This window comes from Oryx dammah, unplaced genomic scaffold (assembly GCF_014754425.2).
Source record: "Oryx dammah isolate SB20612 unplaced genomic scaffold, SCBI_Odam_1.1 HiC_scaffold_21, whole genome shotgun sequence".
In the NCBI taxonomy this organism is placed as follows: domain Eukaryota; kingdom Metazoa; phylum Chordata; class Mammalia; order Artiodactyla; family Bovidae; genus Oryx; species Oryx dammah.
This window is the reverse complement of record NW_024070205.1, coordinates 2,574,381-2,593,458: the sequence shown is the minus strand read 5'-3', so window position 1 is coordinate 2,593,458 and position 19,078 is coordinate 2,574,381.

The following is a 19,078-nucleotide window of genomic DNA, read 5'->3' as shown; positions in this document are numbered from 1 at the left end:
TCCTTTCACGCTCACATCCAGGTGAGGCGGGGACAGGGAGTCAGTGCTCTTATTCCTAGCTGCTGCTTTCTTTTCCATAAAATGCCCAGAGCGTGAGTCTCTGTCACCTACTCCTGCCAGATGACGCAGGGGCACAGAGTGCCTGCAGGGTAACTTCCAAGCTGAGGGCACACTGGACCTCTTCTTGCTAAGCCAGGAGCCCTTGCTCAGAGATGGAACCACATGTGAGTGAGGTTTTTCTTTCTTAGGGGCTCAAAACACCATTCACTTCCAAGCTGACCTTCTGCACAGCAGCATCTGTGCAGAGGGCTTGCTGGGGTGTGTGTTTTTCTCCTCTGCATATAGGCGTCCTATGGGTTGGTGGTCTTGGCTTGTCGGGCACAGATGTCTGGGTCCCTGCCCATCATTCCTCAAGTCCTTTCCTATCTGGTTTATGGCTACTCTCTCCGAAACTCTCATCATCATGCCGGTGAGTCTTCAGTTCAGTTTTTCCCTCCTGTAGTTTTTATCCGGGTGTATTTATTACCAACGAATCACTGCAGTGGTTCCACAATCTCCTTTCAAACATTCCCTGCTCTGACTCCGGCTGCCTGCTTTTCAAGCTTGCTCACTCTAGAATCTAAACTCCAAAAATCTCCGACTCCACTGGGGTTTCCAGTCCCTCGACTGTTCTTTACCTCATGCCCTCTCTTCCCTCCTTACTGAGTCTAGATTCCATGACCCATCATAGAAATCACTCCTTAATGTGGATCTCCAGTTATCCTACCACAGTCTCTTTTTTTGTCCTGCTTTCTGTTTGAGACCCCAACCCTGGCTGAAATTCAACTCTCCACTTAATCCACCCCTTTCACCCAAACAACTGAATGTAATGGAAGAGAAACAAACTCCGCTTGACCCTGCTTTAAGATGATGACCACAAACTTCACAGAGTCTTAGGGTTAATTGCACTCCTACTGCATTTTCTTAGTCCAGAGATTGGCCCTCTTCTAGGTGACTCTTTCCTGTAATCCCCAGCCCAGCAGCTCCTCATCACACCTTCACATGTTCAACTTCTTATTTCAGGAGAAGACAGGAGCCATCAGATGAAAATTCATACAAGTTCCCGCCAAAAAAAATGTAAACCACATACAGGGCGTTTTTCCACAAGTTGCAATGCCCCGCTCAGATGTGAGTCCAGCTTTTCCACTTGTCTACTGTGGAACAGGTTTTATCCCCTCACCTGCTAAGGGCTTTACAGGAGCAATGACCTATGTAATCTATTTTCCCCAATACATGGGATAATTTCCCCAAGAACACAAAAATGTGATACATCTTATTTTTGTACTCAATAAATGTTTGCTACTATTTTAAAGTAAGCTAAAAACAATGCTTGCAGTAAGCGCTACACTGGAAAGGCACAGGTTTCTAGGATAGACGATTGTGGGGGTGGAAGCACGTAAAGCTACAGGTTTTTTAAAAATTCCTAATGGATGAGAATTGCTTTACAGTGTAAATATGCTGGTTTCTGCTGAACAACGTGAATCAGTTATACGTAAACATACGTTCCCTCCTTGAGCTTCCCTCTCCCCGAAACCCCTCTAGACCATCACAGAGCACCAGGCTGAGTTCCCTGTGCTCTACAGCAGCTTCCCACTGGCTACTTTTCTCCTTCCCCCCCTGTGTCCAGCAGTCTGTTCTCTTTGTCTGTGCGTCCTGCCCTGCAAATAGCATCGGTTCCATTTGCTGGACTCCACACGTATGCTTAGTACAAATGGGTTCATCGGTTCCATTTGCTGGCCTCCACACGCATGCTTAGTAGACAATGTTTCTTTTTCTGATTTTCTTCCTTCTGCATGAGAGGCTCTAGGTTCATCCACCTCAGTTCAACTGACTCAAATTTGTTCCTTTTATGGATGAGTAATATTCCACTATGTATATGTACCACAACTTCTTTATCCATCTGTCGATGGACTTTTTTAATTGAAGAAATTTTTTAAAGTACCATCAGTTCAAAAGAGAGTGTGGAATATCAAAGAGAGAAAGTGGAACTAATAGAAAACCAAAAATAAAATGATGAAAATAAAATCAAAGTAGTATTACTATAATAATTAGGCTAGACTATAAAACTAAGATCTATCATGTTTAAAAGTACCAACCCTAAGACATAAAACAGTCCATATTAAAGGTTCTACATAAAATTATAGGAAAATACATATCAGAATAAGGCATACAAAAGAATGAGTTAAAATCTTTCATGAGGATGCAATAATCAAAATCCAGAATATGGGAAAGTATATAAGACAAACAACACAGTTTTCACTAATTAAAACTCGTGGGAAAAAAGAAGTTGGAAACAGACACCTTAGACTAAATGAGACACGGAGACATATTAAGCTATTGCTAAAAACCATTTGTAGTACTACAAGGCTGGGTGAGGGGAACATGGGATCTCTGTACCTTTTACAGCATTTTTGTCATTTCAAGATTAAAAGTTCAAAAATAATCTTTCTCTACCCAAATCTGTGTCTGGCTGCACCTTACCTATCTACCCCCTTTATAGGAAAGCTCCTATAAAGAATTGTATACACTTACTATTTCCACTATTCCTTCAACTCTTTGGAACACACTCCAGTGACTTTAGTCCCCACTACTCTATTGACATTGATTATGTCAATGACCACTTCATCACCAAAGTCAATCCATAATTCTCCATCCTTATCCTAACCTGCCCTTCAGCATTTTTTGACGGAACTGACCACCATCTGAAAACCCCTACCTACTCTGGCTACCTGGACTTCAGCAGTAGAGGAACAACGCTTTTTCCTTTTTCTCCATCCTCTTCAACTTGGGGCTTCCCTGATGGCTCAGTGGGTAAAGTGGGTAAAGAATACGCCTGCAGTGCAGAAGAGGTGGGTTCAGTCCTTGGCTCGGGAAGATCCCCTGGAGAAGGGAACAGCAACCCACTCCAGTATTCTTGCCTGGAGAATCCCAAGGACAGAGGATCCTGATGGGCTGCAGTCCATGGGTCACGAATCAGACACGACTGAGTGACACATTCATTCTCTTCAACTTGTTTTGACAAAACACTGACGTGCCCAGGGTGCATCCCTTGATCTCTGTGTGTATATTCACTGTGTGACCCCACCCATGACTTCGAGACCCGCGTCTCCAGTCACATTCTCCCATCCCTGCTGACTCCTATAGTCACCTGTCCACGCCCCTACCTGTATGTCAGAGACACCTCAGAGTAAACATGGTGACCGGGTTCATGCATCCCGAATGAGGCACCTTGGTGCATTAGCTACCTTAAACTGGGAGAATCCCCTCACATGGCAGAAGCGGGAAGGGCGCTCTGACCAGCCCTCCCCCCTTCTCTGGACTTAGAAGCAGACGGGCACCTCTGGCCATCAAACTCCCGTCTGAAAGCTCCCAGCGCTGTACCAGGAGGAGGGACACCTTCTTACCACCAAGGACGGGGAGTTCCGGACCAAGAAATTTGCACACGCAGACCTTGCTAACTAGCCTTCATCTCCTCAGCTGCTACTTCACGCAGACGCCTTTGTCTTGTCACTTCATAACAGCTCATCTCCTTGTCTGAAGGTATAAAAGCTTCCCTCTCTGGCCACTTCATGTCTTCATTCTCTTGTGAAAACTCCCGTATAGGCAAGATTTTACCAAAATGTATCTACTTTTCTCCTGTTAAACTGTCTCGGTCAGTTTAACTTTTGGACCTAGTCGGGGCCCCTCAGAGGGTCAAGAAGAGCTTTCCCTCCCGGGTACTGTCCAGAGCAGGGGTCCTCTTTCATCCACACCCACAAACTAGCTCTGCCCTCTGTGTCCTCCTCTCAGGATGGAGCAAGACCACTGACCAAATTAGTCAAGCCCCAGATTCCGTAGGCACCCCTAATCCGGGTGTGCATCTCAGCATCCACTCTGTTCTGTTAGGAAATGTGGCCTTTGCCTTCCAGATGCTTCCAGAATCAGTCTACTTCTCAGTTCAGTTCAGTTCAGTCACTCAGTCATGTCCAACTCTTTGCTACCCCATGAACTGCGGCACACCAGGCCTCCCTGTCCATTACCAACTCCTGGAGTCCACCCAAACCCATGTCCATCGAGTCGGTAATGCCATCCAACCATCTCATCCTCTGTCGTCCCCTTCTCCTCTCACCTTCAGTCTTTCCCAGCATCAGGGTCTTTTCAAATGAATCAGCTCTTCACTTCAGGTGGCCAGAGTATTGGAGTTCAGTTTCCAAGGAACACCCAGGACTGATCTCCTTCAGAATGGACTGGTTGGATCTCCTTGCAGTCCAAGGGACTCTCAAGAGTCTTCTCCAACACCACAATTCAAAAACATCAATTCTTCGGCGCTCAGCTTTCTTTATGGTCCATCTCTCACATCCATACATGACCACTGGAAAAACCATAGCCTTCACTAGATGGACCTTTGTTGGCAAAGTAATGTTTCTGCTTTTTAATATGCTGTCTAGGCTGGTCATAACTTTCCTTCCAAGGCAATCCCAGGTCTAAGCTCTCCTGCACTGTCTCAGTGGTTAACCAGGGTTCCTGCATCCACCACAGCTTCATTCAGGCTTCTCCACCACAGCATTCAGAGTGATACTCTAAACACTAAAAGTGAAAGTTACTCAGACGTGTCCAACTCTGTGACTACACAGTCCATGGAAATCTCCAGGCCAGAATACTGGAGTGGGTAGCCTTTCCCTTCTCCAGGGGAGCTTCCCAACCCAGGGATAGAACCCAGGTCTCCCGCATTGCAGGTGGATTCTTTACCAACTGAGCTATCAGGGAAGCCCAAGAATACTGAGGTGGGTAGCCTGTCCCTTCTCCAGCGGATCTTCCTGACCTAAGAATCGAACCAGGTTTCCTGCATTGCAGGCAGATTCTTTACCAACTGAGCTATCAGGGAAGCCCTGCTGCTGCTGCTTCTGCTAAGTCGCTTCAGTCGTGTCCAACTCTGTGTGACCCCATAGACGCCAGCCCACCAGGCTCCCCTGTCTCTGGGGTTCTCCAGGCAAGAACACTGGAGTGGGTTGCCATTTCCTTCTCCAATGCATAAAAGTGAAAAGGGAAAGTGAAGTCACTCAGTCGTGTTCAACTCTTAGCAACCCCATGGACTGCAGCCTACCAGGCTCCTCCGTCCATGGAATTTTCCAGGCAAGAGTACTGGAGTGGGGTGCCATTGCCTTCTCCGCAGGAAAGCCCTACTCTAGGGCATTAAACACTAAAGCCATGTCAATTGTGACTTTATATCATGTCAATCTGATGTTCCAGACATTGACATTGAAGTCGCTCAGTCGTGTCTGACTCTTTGCGACCCCATGGACTGTAGCCTACCAGGCTCCTCCATCCATGGAATTTTCCAGGCAAGAGTACTGGAATGGGTTGCCATTTCCTTCTCCAGAACCTTCTGACAAATATCCATCACACTTAGAATAATCCAAAACCTTTGTCAAAGACTTAAATACCTGCATGAAAGACTTTCCAGACCTGACTAGCTACCCTCCCCTTCTTTGCTGAGACTGCCTCACCACTGTCCCTTAAGCACGGTGGGTACCATTTCGCCTCAGAACCTTTGCATTTGTTGTTTCCTCGGTATAGAAAGCCCCCCCCCAACCCCTCCAATACCCACATCATCTGTTTCCATGAGTCCTTCAGGTCTTTGCCCACATACAGTCTTCTGTGAGGTGGTCAGGCCTTTTGGAATTGCTCTCTGTAAAAGACAGTGCCCTTCTATCTGCCCCCCAGCCAACATTTCTCCACTTTGCTTAATTTCCTTCAGACCACTGATCACAGCCTGATGTTTTCTCTGTTTGTTACCATCTTCATCCTTATCTCTTCAACAAGTGGTGCTGGGAAAACTGGTCAACCACTTGTAAAAGAATGAAACTAGATCACTTTCTAACACCACACACAAAAATAAGCTCAAAATGGATTAAAGATCTAAATGTAAGACCAGAAACTATAAAACTCCTAGAGGAAAACACAGGCAAAACACTCTCCAACATAAATCACAGCGGGATCCGCTATGATCCACCTCCCAGAATACTGGAAATAAAAGCAAAAGTAAACAAATGGGATCTAATTAAAATTAAAAGCTTCTGCACAACAAAGGAAACTATAAGTAAGGTGAAAAGACAGCCTTCTGAATGGGAGAAAACAATAGCAAATGAAGCAACTGACAAATAACTAATCTCAAAAATATACAAGCAACTCAACTCCAGAAAAATAAACAACCCAATCAAAAAATGGGCCAAAGAACTAAATAGGCTTTTCTCCAAAGAAGACATATGGATGGCTAACAAACATATGAAAAGATGCTCAACATCACTCATTATCAGAGAAATGCAAATCAAGACCACAATGAGGTACCATTTCACACCAGTCAGAATGGCTGTGATCCAAAAGTCTGCAAGCAATAAATGCTGGAGAGGATGTGGAGAAAAGGGAACCCTCTTACACTGTTGGTGGGAATGCAAACTAGTACAGCCACTATGGAGAACAGTGTGGAGATTCCTTAAAAAAGTGCAAATAGAGCTGCCTTATGACCCAGCAATCCCACTGCTGGGCATACACACCAAGGAAACCAGAAATGAAAGAGACACGTGTGCCCCAATGTTCATCTCAGCACTGTTTATAATAGCCAGGACATGGAAACAACCTAGATGTCCATCAGCAGATGAATGGATAAGCAAGCTGTGGTACATATACACAATGGAGTATTACTCAGCCATTAAAAAGAATACATTTGAATCAGTTCTAATGAGATGGATGAAACTGGAGCCGATTATACAGAGTGAAGTAAGCCAGAAAGAAAAACACCAATACAGTATACTGACACATATATACGGAATTTAGAAAGATGGTAATGATGACCCTTTATGCAAGACAGCAAAAGAGACACAAATGTATAGAACGGACTTTTGGACTCTGAGGGAGAGGGAGAGGGTGGGATGATTTGGGAAAACGGCACTGAAACATGTATACTATCATGTAAGAAACTAATCACCAGTCTATGTTCGATACAGGATACAGGATGCTTGGGGCTGGTTCATGGGGATGATCCAGAGAGATGACATGGGGTGGGAGGTGGGAGGGGGATTCAGGACTGGGAGCTTGTATACACTCGTGGTGGATTCATGTCAATGTATGGCAAAATCAATACAGTATTGTAAAGTAAAATAAAGTAAAAATAAAATTAAAAAAATAAATGTAATCTCATGGGGATTTTTTTTCCTTTTGTTCATGGTACTAAAGCGAATGCCTAGACAGTGCTTAATTAGCATATAGTAGGTGCTCAAGGAGTAGTTTTGGATGACTGATTGACTCGTTGAATGAATGAACTCTAAGGCCCAGCTCTACAAGAACAGTTAACTCTTTACCTGCCCTCCCCCCACTCCCAACACTGAACCTTTAATGAACATCCAGGTGCTGCGCTAGACGTTAGAAATACAAAGGTAAAAAAAAGGTAAGAAAAAAAAAAGGAAAAGGAAAAAAAGAAAAGAAAAAGAAAAAAGAAAAGAAAAAAAAGAAAAAAGAAAAAGAAAAAAAAAAGAAGAAAAAAAATGGTAAGAAAAAACAAACTATAAACAGACAATAGTAGACAGAAAGACAAAAACAGACATCTATTGAAATAAATGCAACTCATGATTCATTCTAACAGTGAGACAAGACGTTTGGAAAGCCTATGGAAAGAGTCCACTAACTCAGCCTGAGGAAGGAAGGATTCTAAGAGGAACAAATATTTGGCAGACAAAGTGAGTTGATGAAGATGCATATTGCACACAGAGAAAATAATATATAAAGACATTCTGCCTGCTCATAAGGGTTGCTAGGGTCTCATCACACTTAGGATAGTTAGAAAAATAAAGAAAAATCAGTGCTGAAACCAAAGCAGCAAAATAGGATTTGGTCTTTGGCCCATTTATTATTCTCCCCCCATTGTTCTTATCTTCACCCTTCTACCTGTTAGTTGCAGAGTCTAGCTGTTAAGAGACCTGACTTGGAAAAAATTGATTTTCAGAGTCAGAAAAGTTCAAGGTTATTTGGAGAAAAGCCCTAAAGAGACATAAATGTTTAAGATTTCCTTTACTTATAGTTAGCTAAATACTGACTTGTTTAATACATCTGTGTTTCCTTAGGATACCTAGTTCTATGCTTTGTTCTTTTTTTAACTGAAGTATAGTTGATTTACATTATGTCATTTTCAGGTACACAACATAATGATTCAATATTTTTATAGATTATATTCCATTTAGTGTTATTACAAAATAATGACTGTATTTCCTCTCACTGATATCCACTGGTTTGTTTCCTATATATATATTAGTTTGTTACACACATTGGCTTGTTTTGTTTTTTAGTTTCCATATATAAGTGATGAAACAATATTTATCTTTACCTATCTGAATTATTTCATTAAGAAACATACTTTCTGGGTCCATCAACATTTGCAACATTGCTGCAAATGACAGAATTTCACTCTCTTATATGGCTAGTATTCCACTGTGTGTGTCTGTATATATATTGCATCTTCTTTATCTCTTCATCTGTCGATGGACACTTGGGTAGTTTCCATATTTCGGCTATTATAAATAATGCTTCTATGAACACGGGGGTGCATATATCTCTTGGAATTCATGTTTTTACATTTATTTTTGCATAGACACAGCAGTGGAATTGCAGGATCATATATATGCTGAAAATAAGATATTCTATAAAATATAAAACTCTTTTAAAATGTTCTTAAGACTTAGCATGACACGTAGTTAAAACTCAGTCATATTTAGTGAAGTATGAAAATAAGTACCAAGGTTTTATACCTGTGTTTACTTCTTAACCTTTCTCCAATTTGAGTACTCAGGTCATTAATACTGAGATGTATTAGGAAAGAGGTCTTACATAATATAAAGTTCAGGGAAGGGCCAATTCTGACTTCTGCTTGACAAAAACAAAAGCCTCAAAGGGAAGGGAGCCCAAGTTCAGTCACTCAGTCATGTCGAACTCTTTGCAACCCCATAGGCTGCAGCATACCAGGCTTCCCTGTCCATCACCAACTCCCGGAGCTTACTCAAACTCATGTCCATTGAGTCGGTGATGCCATCCAGCCATCTCATCCTCGGTCGTCCCCTTCTCCTCCTGCCCTGAATCCCTCCCAGCATCAGAGTCTTTTCAAATGAGTCAACTCTTCGCATGGGGTGGCCAAAGTACTGGAGTTTCAGCTTTAGCATCATTCCTTCCAAAGAAATCCCAGGGCTGATCTCCTTCAGAATGGACTGGTTGGATCTCCTTGCAGTCCAAGGGACTCTCAAGAGTCTTCGCCAACACCACAGTTCAAGCATCAATTCTTCGGCACTCAGCCTTCTTCACAGTCCAACTCTCACATCCATACATGACCACTGGAAAAACCATAGCCTTGACTAGACAGACCTTAGTCGGCAAAGTAATGTCTCTGCTTTTGAATATGCTATCTAGGTTGGTCATAACTTTCCTTCCAAGGAGTAAGCGTCTTTTAATTTCATGGCTGCAGTCACCATCTGCAGTGATTTTGGAGCCCCCAAAAATAAAGTCTGACACTGTTTCCACGGTTTCCCCATCTATTTCCCATGAAGTGATGGGACCGGATGCCATGATCTTTGTTTCTGAATCACTCACCCCTTTCACTTTCATCAAGAGGCTTTTTAGCTCCTCTTCAATTTCTGCCATAAGGGTGGTGTCATCTGCCTAACTGAAGTTATTGATATTTCTCCCAGAAATCTTGATTCCAGCTTGTGTTTCTTCCAGTCCAGCATTTCTCATGATGTACTCTGCATATAAGTTAAATAAGCAGGGTGACAATATACAGCCTTGACATACTCCTTTTCCTATTTGGAACCAGTCTGTTGTTCCATGTCCAGTTCTAACTGTGGCTTCCTGACCTGCATACAGATTTCTCAAGGGGCAGGTCAGGTGGTCTGGTATTCCCATCTCTCTCAGAATTTTCCAGTTTGTTGTGATCCACACAGTCAAAGGCTTTGGCATAGTCAATAAAGCAGAAATAGATGTTTTTCTGGAACTCTCTTGCTTTTTCCACGATCCAGCAGATGTTGGCAATTTGATCTCTGGTTCCTCTGCCTTTTCTAAAACCAGCTTGAACATCAGGGAGTTCACGGTTCACGTATTGCTGAAACCTGGCTTGGAGAATTTTGAGCATTACTTTACTAGCGTGTGACATGAGTGCAATTGTGTGGTAATTTGAGCATTCTTTGGCATTGCCTTTCTTTGGGATTGGAATGAAAACTGACCTTTTCCAGTCCTGTGGCCACTGCTGAGTTTTCCAAATTTGCTGGCATATTGAGTGCAGCACTTTCACAGCATCATCTTTCAGGATTTGAAATAGCTCCACTGGAATTCCATCACCTCCACTAGCTTTGTTCATAGTGATGCTTTCTGAGGCCCACTTGACTTCACATTCCAGGAAGTCTGGCTCTAGATGAGTGATCACACCATCGTGATTATCTGGGTTGTGAAGATCTTTTTTGTATAGTTCTTCTGTGTATTCTTGCCACCTCTTCTTAGTATCATCTGCTTCTGTTAGGTCCATACCATTTCTGTCCTTTATCAAGCCCATCTTTGCATCAAATGTCCCCTTGGTATCTCTAATTTTCTTGAAGAGATCTCTAGTCTTTCCCATTCTATTCTTTTCCTCTATTTCTTTGCATTGATCGCTGGAAAAGGCTTTCTTATCTCTTCTTGCTATTCTTTGGAACTCTGCATTCAGATGCTTATATCTTTCATTTCTCCTTTGCTTTTTGCCTCTCTTCTTTTCACAGCTATTTGTAAGGCCTCCCCAGACAGCCATTTTGCTTTTTTGCATTTCTTTTCCATGGCGATGGTCTTGATCCCTGTCTCCTGTACAATGTCACGAACCTCATTCTATAGTTCATCAGGCAATCTATCTATCAGATCTAGGCCCTTAAATCATTTTCTCACTTCCACTGTATAATCATAAGGGATTTTATTTAGGTCATACCTGAATGGCCTAGTGGTTTTCCCTACTTTCTTCAATTTATGTCTGAATTTGGCAATAAGGAGTTCATGATCTGAGCCACAGTCAGCTCCCAGTCTTGTTTTTGTTGACTATATAGAGCTTCTCCATCTTTGGCTGCAAAGAATATAATCAATCTGATTTTGGTGTTGACCATCTGGTGATGTCCATGTGTAGAGTCTTCTCTTGTGTTGTTGGAAGAGGGTGTTTGCTACGACCAGTGCATTTTCTTGGCAAAACTCTATTAGACTTTGCCCTGCTTCATTCTGCATTCCAAGGCCAAATTTACCTGTTACTCCAGGTAGTTTCTTGACTTCCTAATTCTGCATTCCAATCCCTATAATGAAAAGGACATCTTTTTTGGGTGTTAGTTCTAAAAGGTCTTGTAGGTCTTCATAGCAGCTCTTCATAGAAGCTCCGAAGCTCACCTTTCTTTATAGTCCAACTCTCACTCTATACATGACTACTGGAAAAACCATAGCTTTGACTAGACAGACCTTTGGTGCCCAAGTACTGTCTCTGCTTTTTAATATGCTGTCTAAGTTGGTCATAGCTTTTCTTTCAAGGAACAAGCGGCTTTTAATCTCATGGTTGCAGCCACCATCTGCAGTGAATCTGGAGCTCAAGGAAATAAATTCTTCCTCTGTTCCCATTGTTTCCCCATCTATTTCCCATGAAGTGATGGGACCAGATGCCATGTATTAGTTTTCTGAATGAGTTTTAAGCCAACTTTTTCACTCTCCTCTTTCACTTTCATCGAGAGTCTCTTTAGTTACTCTTCACTTTCTGCCAAAAGGGTGGTGTCATCTGTGTATCTGAGGTTATTGATATTTCTCCCTGCAATCTTGATTCCAGCTTGTGCTTCATTCAGCCCAGCATTTTACAAGATGTACTCTGCATATAAGTTATATAAGCAGGGTACAATATACAGCCATGATGTACTCTTTTCCAAATTTGGAAGTAGTCCATCATTCCATGTCAGGCTCTAACTGTTGTTTCTTGACCGGCATACAAGTTTTTCAGGAGGCAGGTAAGATGGTCTGGTATTCCCATCTGTTTAAGAATTTTCCACAGTTTGTTGTGATCCACACACTCAAAGGCTTTGGCGTAGTCAATAAAGCAAAAGTAGATGTTTTTCTGTAATTCTCTTGCTTTTCTATGATCCAACAGTTGTTGGCAATTTGATCTCTGGTTCCTCTGCCTTTTATAAAACCAGCTTGAACATCTGGAAGTTCTCAGTTCATGTACTGTTGAAGCCTGGATTGGAAAACTTTGAGCATTACCTTGCTAGTGTGTGAGATGAGAGCAGTTATGTAGTACTTTGAATATTCCTTGGCATTGCCCTTCTTTGGGATTGGAATGAAAATTGACATTTTGCAGTCCTATGGCCACTGCTGAGTTTTCCAAATTTGCTGGCAAATTGAGTGCAGCACTTTCACAGCATCATCTTTTAGTATTTGAAATAGCTCAGCTGGAATTCCATCACCTCCACTAGCTTTGTTTGTAGTGATGCTTCCTAAGGCCCACTTGACTTCACACTTTAGGATGGGAGGCTCTAGGTGAGTGATCACACCATCATGATTATCTGGGTCGTGAAGATCATTTTTGTACAGTTCTTCTGTGTATTCTTGCCACCTCTTCTTAATATCTTCTGCTTCTGTTAGGTCCATACCATTTTTGTCCTTTATTGTGCCCATCTTTGCATGAAATATTCCCTTGGTATCTCTAATTTTCTTGAAGAGATCGCTAGTCTTTCCCATTCTATTGTTTTCCTCTTTTTCTTTGCACTCATCACTGAGGAAGGCTTTCTTATCTCTCCTTGCTATTCTTTGGAACTCACATTCAAATGGGTATATCTTCCCTTTCCTCCTTTGCCTTTCACTTCTCTTCTTTCCTCAGCTATTTGTAAGGCCTCCTCAGACAACCATTTTGTCTTCTTGCACTTCTTTTTCTTGGGGATGGTCTTGATCCCTGCCTCCTGTACAATGTCATGAATCTCCATCCATAGTTCTTCAGGCACTCTGTCTATCAGATCTAATCCCTTGAATCTATTTCTCACTTCCACTGTATAATCATAAGGGATTTGATTTAGGTTATACATGAAAGTGAAAGAGGAGAGTGAAAAAGTTGGCTTAAAGCTCAACATTCAGAAAACGAAGATCATGGCATCTGGTCCCATCACTTCATGGGAAATAGATGGGGAAACAGTAGAAACAGTGTCCGACTTTATTTTTTTGGGCTCCAAAATCACTGCAGATGGTGACTGCAGCCATGAAATTAAAAGACACTTACTCCTTGGAAGAAAAGTTATGACCAATCTAGATAGTATATTTAAAAGCAGAGACATTACTTTGCTGACTAAGGTCCGTCTAGTCAATGCTATGGTTTTTCCAGTGGTCATGTACGGATGTGAGAGTTGGACTGTGAAGAAGGCTGAGCGCTGAAGAATTGATGCTTTTGAACTGTGGTGTTGGAGAAGACTCTTGAGAGTCTCTTGGACTGCAAGGAGATCCAACCAGTCCCTCCTGAAGGAGATCAGCCCTGGGATTTCTTTGGAAGGAATGATGCTAAAGCTGAAGCTCCAGTACTTTGGCCACCCCATGCGAAGAGTTGACTCATTTGAAAAGACTCTGATGCTGGGAGGGATTGGGGGCAGGAGGAGAAGGGGACAACCGAGGATGAGATGGCTGGATGGCATCACGGACTCGATGGATGTGAGTCTGAGTGAACTCCGGGAGTTGGTGATGGACAGGGAGGCCTGGCGTGCTGCGATTCATGGGGTCACAAAGAGTTGGACATGAGTGAGAGACTGAACTGAACTGATACATGAGTGGTCTAGTGGTTTCCCCTACTTTCTTCAATTTAAATCTAAATTTTGCAATAAGGGGTTCATGATCTGATCCACAGTCAGCTCCCAGTCTTGTTTTTGCTGACTGTATAGAGCTTCTCCATCTTTAACTGCAAAGAATATAATCAATCTGATTTTAGTATTGACCATCTGGTGATGTCCATGTGTAGAGTATTCTCTTGTGTTATTGGAAGAGCGTGTTTGCTATGACCAGTGAGTTCTCTTGGCAGAACTCTATTAGCCTTTGCCCTGTTGCATTTTGTACTTCAAGACCAAACTTGCCTGTTACTCCAGGTATCTCTTAACTTCCTACTTTTGCATTCCTGTCCCTTATAGTGAAAAGAACATCTTTTGGGGGTGTCAGTTCATGAAGGTCTTGTAGGTCCTTCATAGAACCATTCAACTTCAGCTTCTTCAGTATTAGTGTTTGAGGCATAGACTTGGATTACTGTGATATTGAATTGTTTGCCTTGGAAATGAACAGAGATCATTCTGTAATTTTTGGGATTGCACCCAAGTACTGCCTTTTGGACTCTTTTGTTGACTATGAGGGCTATTTCATTTCTTTTAAGGGATTCTTGCCCACAGGTAGATATAATGGTCATCTGAGTTAAATTCACCCTTCCAGTCCAATTTAGTACACTGATTCCTAAAATGTCTATGTTCATGCTTGACATCTGTTTGATCACTTCCAGTTTGCCTTGATTCATGGACCTAGCATTCCAGGTTCCTATGCAGTATCACTCTTTACAGCATCAGACTTTACTTCCATCACCAGTCACATCCACAGCTGGGCACTGTTTTTGCTTTGGCTCCATCTCCTCTTTCTTTCTGGAGTTATCTGTCTACTCTTCTCCAGTAGCATAGTGGGCACCTACGAACCTAGGGGGTTCATTTTTCAATGTCATGTCATTTTGCCTGTTCATACTGTTCATGGGGTTCTCAAGGCAAGAATACTGAAGTGGCTTGACATTCCCTTTTCCAGTGGACCATGTTTAGTTAGAACTCTCCACCATGGCCCATCCATCTTGGGTGGCCCTACACAGCATGGCTCATAGTTTCATTGAGTTAGACAAGGCTGTGGTCTATGTGATCAGATTGGTTAGTTTTCTGTAATTGTGGTTTTCATTCTGTCTGCCCTCTGATGGAGAAGGATAAGAGGCTTATGGAAGGTTTCTGATTGGAGAGACTGACTGTGGGGGAAACTGAGTCTTGTTCTGATGGGCAGAGCCATGCTCAGTTCAGTTCAGTTCAGTCGCTCAGTCGTGTCTGACTCTTTGTGACCCCATGAATCGCAGCACGCCAGGCCTCCCTGTCCATCACCAACTCCCAGAGTTCACTCAGACTCACGTCCATCGAGTCCGTGATGCCATCCAGCCATCTCATCCTCAGGCGTCCCCTTCTCCTCCTGCCCCCAATCCCTCCCAGCATCAAAGTCTTTTCAAATGAGTCAACTCTTCACATGAGGTGGCCAAAGTACTGGAGTTTCAGCTTTAGCATCATTCCTTCCAAAGAAATCCCAGGGTTGATCTCCTTCAGAATGGACTGGTTGGATCTCCTTGCAGTCCAAGGGACTCTCAAGAGTCTTCTCCAACACCACAGCTCAAAAGCATCAATTCTTCAGCGCTCAGCCTTCTTCACAGTCCAACTCTCACATCCATACATGACCACAGGAAAAACCACAGCCTTGACTAGACGGACCTTAGTAGGCAAAGTAATGTCTCTGCTTTTGAATATGCTATCTAGGTTGGTCATAACTTTTCTTCCAAGGAGTAAGCATCTTTTAATTTCATGGCTGCAGTCACCATCTGCAGTGATTTTGGAGCCCAAAAAAAATAAAGTCTGACACTGTTTCCACTGTTTCCCCATCTATTTCCCATGAAGTGATGGGACCAGATGCAATGATCTTCATTTTCTGAATATTGAGCTTTAAGCCAACTTTTTCACTCTCCTCTTTCACTTTCATCCAGAGGCTTTTTAGCTCCTCTTCACTTTCTGCCATAAGCGTGGTGTCATCTGCATAGCTGAGGTTATTGATATTTCTCCCGGCAATCTTGATTCCAGCTTGTGTTTCTTCCAGCCCAGGGTTTCTCATGATGTACTCTGCATATAAGTTAAATAAGCAGGGTGACAATATACAGCCTTGACATACTCCTTTTCCTATTTGGAACCAGTCTGTTGTTCCATGTCCAGTTCTAACTGTTGCTTCCTGGCCTGCATGCAGATTTCTCAAGAGGCAGGTCAGGTGGTCTGGTATTCCCATCTCTCTCAGAATTTTCCACAGTTTGTTGTGATCCACACAGTCAAAGGCTTTGGCATAGTCAATAAAGCAGAAATAGATGTTTTTCTGGAACTCTCTTGCTTTTTCCACGATCCAGCAGATGTTGGCAATTTGATCTCTGGTTCCTCTGCCTTTTCTAAAACCAGCTTGAACATCAGGGAGTTCACGGTTCACGTATTGCTGAAGCCTGGCTTGGAGAATTTTGAGCATTACTTTACTAGCGTGTGACAAGAGTGCAATATGCGGTAGTTTGAGCATTCTTTGGCATTGCCTTTCTTTGGGATTGGAATGAAAACTGACCTTTTCCAGTCCTGGCCACTGCTGAGTTTTCCAAATTTGCTGGCATATTGAGTGCAGCACTTTCACAGCATCATCTTTCAGGATTTGAAATAGCTCCACTGGAATTCCATCACCTCCACTAGCTTTGTTTGTAGTGATGCTTTCTAAGGCCCACTTGACTTCACATTCCAAGATGTCTGGCTCTAGATGAGTGGTCACACCATCATGATTATCCGGGTCATGAAGATCTTTTTTGTATAGTTCTTCTGTGTATTCTTGCCACCTCTTCTTAATATCTTCCGCTTCTGTTAGGTCCATACCATTTCTGTCCTTTATCGAGCCCATCTTTGCATCAAATGTTACCTTGGTATCTCTAATTTTCTTGAAGAGATCTCTGGTCTTTCCCATTCTGTTCTTTTCCTCTCTTTGCATTGATCACTGAAGAATGCTTTCTTATCTCTCCTTGCTATTCTTTGGAACTCTGCATTCAGATGCTTATATCTTTCCTTTTCCCCTTTGCTTTTCGCGTCTCTTCTTTTCACGTCTCTTCTTTTCACAGCTATTTGTAAGGCCTCCCCAGACAGCCATTTTGCTTTTTTGCATTTCTTTTCCATGGGGATGGTCTTGATCCCTGTCAATGTCACGAACCTCATTCCATAGTTCATCAGGCACTCTATCAGATCTAGGCCCTTAAATCTATTTCTCACTTCCACTGTATAATCATAAGGGATTTTATTTGGGTCATACCTGAATGGTCTAGCGGTTTTCCCTACTTTCTTCAATTTATGTCTGAATTTGACAATTAGGAGTTCATGGTCTGAGCCACAGTCAGCTCCCAGTCTTGCTTTTGCTGACTGTATAGAGCTTCTCCATCTTTGGCTGCATAGAATATAATCAATCTGATTTCAGTGTTGACCATCTGGTGATGTCCATGTGTAGAGTCTTCTCTTGTGTTGTTGGAAGAGAGTGTTTGCTATGACCAGTGCATTTTCTTGGCAAAACTCTATTAATCTTTGCCCTGCTTCATTCCACATTCCAAGACCAAATTTGCCTGTTACTCCAGGTGTTTCTTGACTTCCTACTTTTGCTTTCCAGTCCTTTATAATGAAAAGGACATCTCAGTTAATCTTTAATCCAATTTTCTGTTGATCGGTGGGGCTGTGTTCCCTCCCTGTTGTTTGACCTGAGACCAAACTATGGTGGAGGTAATGAAGATCATGGTGACCTCCTTCCAAAGGTCTTCTGCATGATTCAGTGCCCCTGACCCTGCAGCAGATCACTGTTGACCCAGGCCTCTGCCAGGGGCACCTGGACGCTCTCAGGCAAGTCTGGGTCTGTCTCCTGTGGGGTCACTGCTCCTTTCTCCTGGGTCCTGGTGAGCACAAGGTTTTGTTTGTGCCCTCCAAGAGTCTGTTTCCCCAGTCCTGTGTAAGTTCTGTAATCAACTCCTACTGGCCTCCAAGGTCAAATTTCCTAGGGGTTCTCAGTCCCTTTGCCAGATCCCCAGGTTGGGGAATCTGTTGTAGGACCTAGAACTTTCTTAACAGTGCAAGAATTTATTTGGTATAATTGTTCTGCAGTTTGTGGGTTGTCTGCTCGGTGGCTCTGTGGTGGGGTTAATGGCAACCTCTTCCAAGAGGGCTTATGCCCCACACTGTGTGAACCAGGTCTGCTGTACCCAGAGCCCCTGCCCCTGTGGCAGGCCACTGCTGACCTGTGCCTCCACGGGAGACACTCAGACACCAAAGGCAGGTCTGATTCAATCTCTGTGGAGGTCCAAACAACAGATTAAAAGCCCACATGAACTCAGAGCATGGCTCCTGTCTAGACACAAATTTTACTCTTTCCAGAATGCAGTGGGAAGCTCCTTAGAAGAAGACATGAGAGTTTAAACTGCTGAGGTTTTGAGAAACTGCTGTCTTCTTGGGACATGGGCCCATCACCCAGTGCAAACGTGCAGAACCCTAGGTAGTTGTGCAGAGTCACGGAGAGCAGAGACTGAGCCCCTGCAGTCTGCCACACCAGATGGAACGGGGCATTCACAGTCATGCTCAGGGGTGACCTACATGCCAGCAGGGTTTTCACCTCACAGAATTTCCAGGGTGAGTGTTATCTGGGGGCAAGAAAATGATGTTCGTGCACCCAGGAGAGGCACCAAAGTGACAAGGGCCAGACCCCGCCAGGCCTTGAGGTTAGAGGTAAGGGACAGTGCCCTCAGTCTCACAGGGTGGATGGAGGACCAGAGGAATTAGGATGTGACCATGGATATTGTCTTAAACAAGAGAGACCACACGGGACCTCTCCCTCAACCTCTGCATGTATGCCAAGTCGCTTCAGTCGCGTCCGACTCTTTGAGACCCTATGAACTGTAGCCCACCAGGCTCCTCTGTCCATGGGATTCTCCAGGCAAGAACACTGGAGTGGGTTGCCATGCGCTCCTCTAGGGGATCTTCCTGAGCCAGCGATCAAACACACACCTTATATGTCTCCTGCATTGGCAGGTGGGTTCTTTACCACTAGCACCAACTGAAGGAAAACTGAGGGCAACTGAAGTTAAAAACAGAATTCAGTGACGGAGAAGCAAAGAAAATTCTTACACCTTTGAGTCATAGGCTAAGAATTCGACTTGCTAAATTTGTTATCACCCAAA